Raw genomic sequence first — 6,564 nt, 5'->3', positions numbered from 1 at the left:
GATCAAATATCCCTCAACGAGTATTTACTGTTGTTCTTGGAGCAATCTCTCCAGCCCCTTTTTGGTTTTGAGACTGAGTTTCAGGTTACTCATGTAAGTATTGAACTTGCAATGTAGTCAAAGATGACCTCAAATTCTTGATACTCCTGTCTCCAATTCCCAAATACTGTAAGTATGTGCCACTACAGTTGGCTAATTTGCAGTCTTTTTTTTTTTTTTTTTTGAGACAGGTCTCATTATGTAGCTCTTGCTAGCCTAGAACTCACAGATATTCACTTGTCTCTGCCTCTCAAGTGCCAAGATTAAAGGCATGTGCCACCACACTTGGCTAACTTTGTGTCTTTTGACATAGGATATAACTATGTAGCCCTAGTCAGAACTGGCTGTGTAGACCAGAATGGCTTCAAAGTTGCAGCACTCTCAGGCCTCTGACTCCAGAGCACTAGAATTACAGACTTGTACACCATGCCCAATTTCTCTTAGTTCTTTTATAAAAAATTATAGGAGACCAACTGTATGTTCAGCCACTATGCCAATATCATTAAAGTTAAGGAGAGTCCATATCTACAAAGGCAAGGGTGCTGAGCAGTGGTGGATATTATAAGTTAACATATTTATGCAGCTTAGGATTTATCAGTAACCCCACTGTATGATTATCATGTAAACCTTTTGTTGTTACTGTTTATTAATGCTATTATATTATTATTATAACATAAATGTTTGTAGCCCTCAGTTGAACTGGAACTGGATACGTGGAACAAGCTGCTCTTGAACTTGCCAGTATCTTTGGATATTATGTGATATTAAGGAAGTTCAAAGCAGCATGACAGGTAGCATTGTCCTAATGGGTCACTGATGTCTGATGGATAGTTCAGAGTTCACATCTTAGCACAAGAAACTCTAGGAAAATCGTTAGTATTTCTACTTGTCTGGAAGACTTGTACTACTCACTACAGTGATTGTGGGCTATACTAAACACTATAAATGTCATGGATCCAAAGTAAAATGTGCAGTAAGTGTAACATACAAGCCAAGATTTGAAAGTACTGGCCAAAATTATTTAAAATATCATTTAATGAGAATGGGCATCTGGGAGATGGCTCCTTGAGAAAGAGATTGTCACAGAAGCCTGATAACCTGAGCTCAATTCCTGGAAACCATGTAAAGTTTCAATGACAGGAATGAAAGTTGTCCTATGATTTCTACCTGTGAACCATGACACACTAGTGTGCGTGCGTGCACTACTAATATAAAAATGTTTTAAAACATCAGTCACTTATCTTAACTCAATGTGAAAATTATACACACACACACACACACACACACACACACACACATATATATATATATATAGTGTTGGAGCAGTAGGAGAGATACATACATGCAGGTTTTTTAAAACTCAAGGCCCACCCCCTGGGACTCACTTTGTTCACCAAGGCCGAGCCTCCTGATCTTTTTCATCCTTTTAAATGGTTCCACTTCCTGGAGAGGACAACCTGCCATGTGTTTTGTGGGATGGACCTCAGGCTTAGTGGCAGATGGCTGTCTTTACCTGCTGAGCCATCTTTCCAACCCTCCTGTGTTTGTTTATGTTCTACCTGAGAATAGAGTTAGGGTTAAATAAAGATATTTTTGTAGACTTAATCACAAGAGTGAAGGCAAAGAAAAGTACTCAGAATAAAGTAACAACCAAGAGCTTAGGATGGGTTTCTCAGAGGAGTCCCAGAAACTAACACATATCCAGGCGTAGGCACAGGATCCTCCCAGAAGATTTGTCTCTTTTTTTATTCTTGTACCTTACTAAAAGTAAAGCAGGGTGCTGTGGTTGTTATTCTGGAACTTTGGGGCCTGAGGCAGGAGAATCATTCTGAGTCTATGTTTGAGGTCAGCCTGGCTATGTAGTGAGCTTTTTACTAGCCTAGGCTATAAAATGAAACTCTGTCTCCCCAAACCAAAGAAAGTGTAGGATTTAGAAACACATTGTGGTTGTTTGAGTAAGAATGCCCCTCTCCACCATAGGTTGATACATATGAATGCTGTGTTTGAAAGGATTAGAAGGATTAGGAGCTGTGGCTTTGTTAGAGGAAGTGTCTCACTAGGAGTGGGCTTTGATGATTTCCAAAGCCCATGCCAGGCCCCCTCTCTCTCTCTCTCTCTCTCTCTCTCTCTCTCTCTCTCTCTCTCTCTCTCTCTCTCTGCCTGTGAATCAGGATGTAGCACTCTCAGCTACGGCTCCAGAGTCTTCCTACACAATAATGAACTAAACCTCAGAAACTGTAAGCAAGTCCCCAATTAAATGCTTTCTTTAATAGGAATTGCCTTGGTCATAGTGTCTCTTCACAGCAATTGAAGAATGACTAAGACACACATACACACTTATATACTCATATATTATGTATGTAATATATGTGCATTATGATAATATGTATGTAACATGTACACTGTGTATGTGAAACATGTGTATGTATTATATGTGATACACACACACACACACACACACACACACACACACACACACACACAGACACACGTAACATTTGGGGCTCCGAAGACATTTCATTTGGGGAAGTGCTAATCTAAACCATAATCTCCTCGAATGTGGGGCCATCCTTGTTTCCTTCTATGTGACATCTTTAGCACCTAATGGGACCAATCAAGATCTATGCTGAAAGCAATGTTAGCAAATGGGATGGAATGGAATGGGATGGGATGGGATAGAATGGAATGGAATGGAATGGAATGACCAGGCCCCATCTTCTCCCAACACTGCTAGGGGCACTGTGAAAATGTTTACTTCCTATTTCTGGTTTTAGCTCTCAGTCAGTCAGGTTTACATTTATTTTCCTGTTTTCCTGGTTTAATTACTTGCATGCCGATGCTTCTTTAAACCATATGTAATCACTACAGGCAATTAGTACCTTTTGTTTCTTTCTTGGGGTGATATGCTACATAGTCTCCTGTCAACTCAACCTCATCCTGAGCTTCTTCAAAGGCAGGAACTACACTTCCTAGAATCCCTTTCCCTAGTACATTCTTCCAGGAGGGAATCAGTCAGCAAGTGGTTTAGAAGGCAAAAGAGGAGGAAACCATGGTTCCTCAAAGCCAGTTCCGGGAAGATGTCTGGGTAAGCAGAGGTTTCAAGATGCTACCAGAAGAACTTCTTGAGAAGCTGCCGGCACCGAGAGAGCTGGTGCAGGTATGGTACCATGAAGGGAAAGAACTTCAGGACTCCTGGCTTTGAGGGTTTTTAGTAAGACTCTAGAAGGCCTTAGCAAATTTGGTCTCAGAACTTGTATTAGCTACTTTTCTACTGCTATGATAAAACATCATGACTAATGGTCCCAGATGGATAAGTCCATCATGGCTAGGAATCGTGGTACCCGGCAGTAGACATAGTGCCAGGAACAACCAAGGGCTCATATCTCAAATGGCAACTAGTAACAGAGAGCACACTGGCAATGGTCAGAGGCTTCTAAACCTCAGAGCTCACCTCCAGTGACACATTCCCTCCCACAAAGACACACCCAAAGGCTCCTCCCCAAACAGTGCCACCAAATGGGTGCTGATCTCAACATCACCTTCAAGTTCTCAAATGCCAGACCTCATGGGGGGAACATTCTCTTCAAATGACCAAGGAACTATAATTAAAATAAAACTATGTATCAGTCTTTGAGGACGGAACACACGCTCAAGTGTGGAGGTCAGAGGATAATCAGAGAGGGTAATTTCTCTCCTCCCATCAAGTCTGCCTTAGGGATCGACTTTTGGTCACCAGTGTGGTGGCCAACCTTCACCGCCTTGCAGCCCTTTATTTTTAAGAAAGAGCTCTAAATTGTATTGGCTTTAAGTATCATAAAACCTAGATATAGCTGTGAAGGGCTAAGAGATTTCCAGAGACAGAATGACTCTAGAGGGACACCAAAGATCTTTGGGAATGTTGCTCTGACTCTTGCTCTCCCTCTGCAACCCTCATGGATGCTCTGACTTCCTTCTTATGGGGAAGTACAGCAGCATTTGTTCTCAGCACCAAGATAGCCAATGCTTTAAAGTGATGGTTGCCTGCATTTAGACTTTGCATCCACGTTATCTCACATTTTAGATATAATATTTACGGGCTTATAGAAGTCTGTAGGACTCAACACTTGAGAGACTGAGACTGCAGGACTTTGATGAGCTCCAGGCCAGCCTGCGTCACAATGGGAGACCCGGTTCTCAAAATGCCAAACAGTGTGAAAAAAGGTAAGGAAAACACTTGAATATCACATAAGGATTTCAGAGGGAGCAATCTTGAGCAGCATCTGGTCTTTATCACACAGTAGTGTGTCCAACATACAGGAGAGCTTCATGGATCTGTGTGCACATGAGTGGAGGAGTGGGTGTCTTTATGCTCATTTGTATCTAAGGTGGTCCCACGTTAAGACTATTAAGATGGCATATGTCATGTTTGTTTTCACCATTCTCTCTAGATTTATCCAGCTCCAAATCAAGAATGCTCGGCTGCTTTTATTGGATGAAATGATGAGTAGTTGGGGAGCTATTCCAGCTCAAATTCTAGGAAGTACCAGTAAGAACATCTATATAATTCCTTTGTGGTCTTCCAGAGGTTAGGAGTTATTCTCTCACAGTGAATGTGGTTTTCTTACTGCCAGCTGTGGCAAATCGATACATGTTATTCATATTTTCATTTGATTTCAATCTGGAACATGCAGTGATACTGCTTGAACATTGAGGATTTCATTCTACGACACTTAAACTATATTTTTAATTTAAGGATTATTTATTTATTTTGACTTTAGTTTTTATTCGGGAAGAATGGGATTTAGTTACGCAGCTCAAGCAGGCCTTGAATTTATGATCTTCCTTCCCACCTCCCAAGTCCTGGGATTGTAAGGCTGTGGATACATGAACCCTGTCTAGAATTTATCTTTATTTGCTTTTTAGTATTTTAATTATTTTTTATAGTGTGTGTGTCTGCGTGTTTGTGTGCACGTATGGTGGGTGACAAGGGTGACATGCTTGCCACAGCACAGGCTTGGAGGTCAGAGAACAGCTTTTGTACTTGGTTCTTCCCTCTACCAGGTGGGTTCTGGGAATTGAACTCAGGTCATCATGTGTGGCAACAAGTACCTTTACCTGCTGAGCCATCTCACCTGCCCAACTACTAGTTTTTTGTTTGTTTGTTTGTTTTCCAAGACATGGCTTTTCTGTGTGACAGCCAGTCTGTCCTGGAACTTGCTTTGCAGGGTGGCCTCAAACTCATAGAGACACCTGCCTGCCTCAGCCTCCCTGGTGCAGAGATTAAAGGCATGTGCCACCACATCATGGTTTAACTATTTTTTAAAGTTGTATTTGCCACAGACAAACTCTATTGATAATGACTACACTGGTTAAGTGTGCTAGTTTTTGTTGTTTTCATTTTGCAAACATTTGCTGTGTGCAAGGTGCAGGCTGTGGGTTGTGCTAATCAGTGGAAGTGTAAAGAGGAGCAGAGTTGCATTTAAGAGCTGCCATCTCAATGGTAGATGGTGACATGACCAACAAATTGGGGGGGGGCAAATACTTGGGGAAAGAGGGAAGTTTAAAAGAAAACTTTCATTGAACCAGGTACTGAAAACATGGTAACTCTTCCACTTGTCACTGCTCTTTTGCAAAATACGCATAAAGGTTAGCAACTACTGGGGACTGAGGAGTTGGCCCACAACCATTTTGAGCTATAGGGGCTAAATGGCCCTGTTTTCCAGATAGTCCTCCTTTACAGGTCTCAGTATTTTGGTCACGTGTTCAGCATCACCCTGTAAAGGGAAATGCGTGCTCGTTGTCTAGGAATGCTTACGGTTGAGCTGCTTCTTGTATTTTTCATCCTATAAGCCAGGACGATTTTTGGTTTTTGTTTTTGTTTTCCTTAAAAATTGTTTTTGAAGCTGAGCTTGGTGGTACATGTTCTTATTCTCAGCACTGGGGAGGCAGTGTAGGAGGATCTCTCAGAAGATAGATAACCTGGCCTTACAGAGGGGGTTCAAAGACAGCCAGGGATAACACAGAGAAACCTTGTCTCAAACAAACAAACAAACAAACAAAAACAACAACAAACCAGTATTTTTTTCCATGTATGGGGGCAGGACAGCATGCTGGTGCCACAGCAGGGCTGTGGAGGTCAGGACAACTTGAGGGAGTTGGTTTTTCTCCTTCCACCAGGTGGGTCCTGAGATGGAACTCAGGTGGCCAGGCTTGTAGACAAGCCTTTACCTGCTAAGCCATATTAATGCAGGCCCTGCTCTCAATTGCTCAAGCTTTCACCAGTGTAGAGCTAATTACAGCCAATTGGAATAAGAGGTGCGATGTGCATTTATTCCACTGTTTCAAAGTAGCTTAATACATATTAACAGCTTAATATTATCTGTTGTTTATAAGTGGTGTAAACCCTGCATTTGCAGTAACTCTATAAGGTTTAGATTTAGATTTTCTCACCTGTGGAGTCGCTAAATGGGCCCTTAAGATTTCCTTGCAGTTTTTTGTTTGTTTGTTTGTTTTGTTTTGCTGGGGGAGGGGTGTTCCCTTGTGCGA

The sequence above is a fragment of the Mesocricetus auratus genome, unplaced genomic scaffold, assembly GCF_017639785.1.
Source record: "Mesocricetus auratus isolate SY011 unplaced genomic scaffold, BCM_Maur_2.0 Super-Scaffold_100001, whole genome shotgun sequence".
NCBI classification, from domain to species: Eukaryota; Metazoa; Chordata; class Mammalia; order Rodentia; family Cricetidae; genus Mesocricetus; species Mesocricetus auratus.
The sequence above is the reverse complement of the archived record's forward strand: the minus strand, read 5'-3'. Positions refer to the sequence as shown.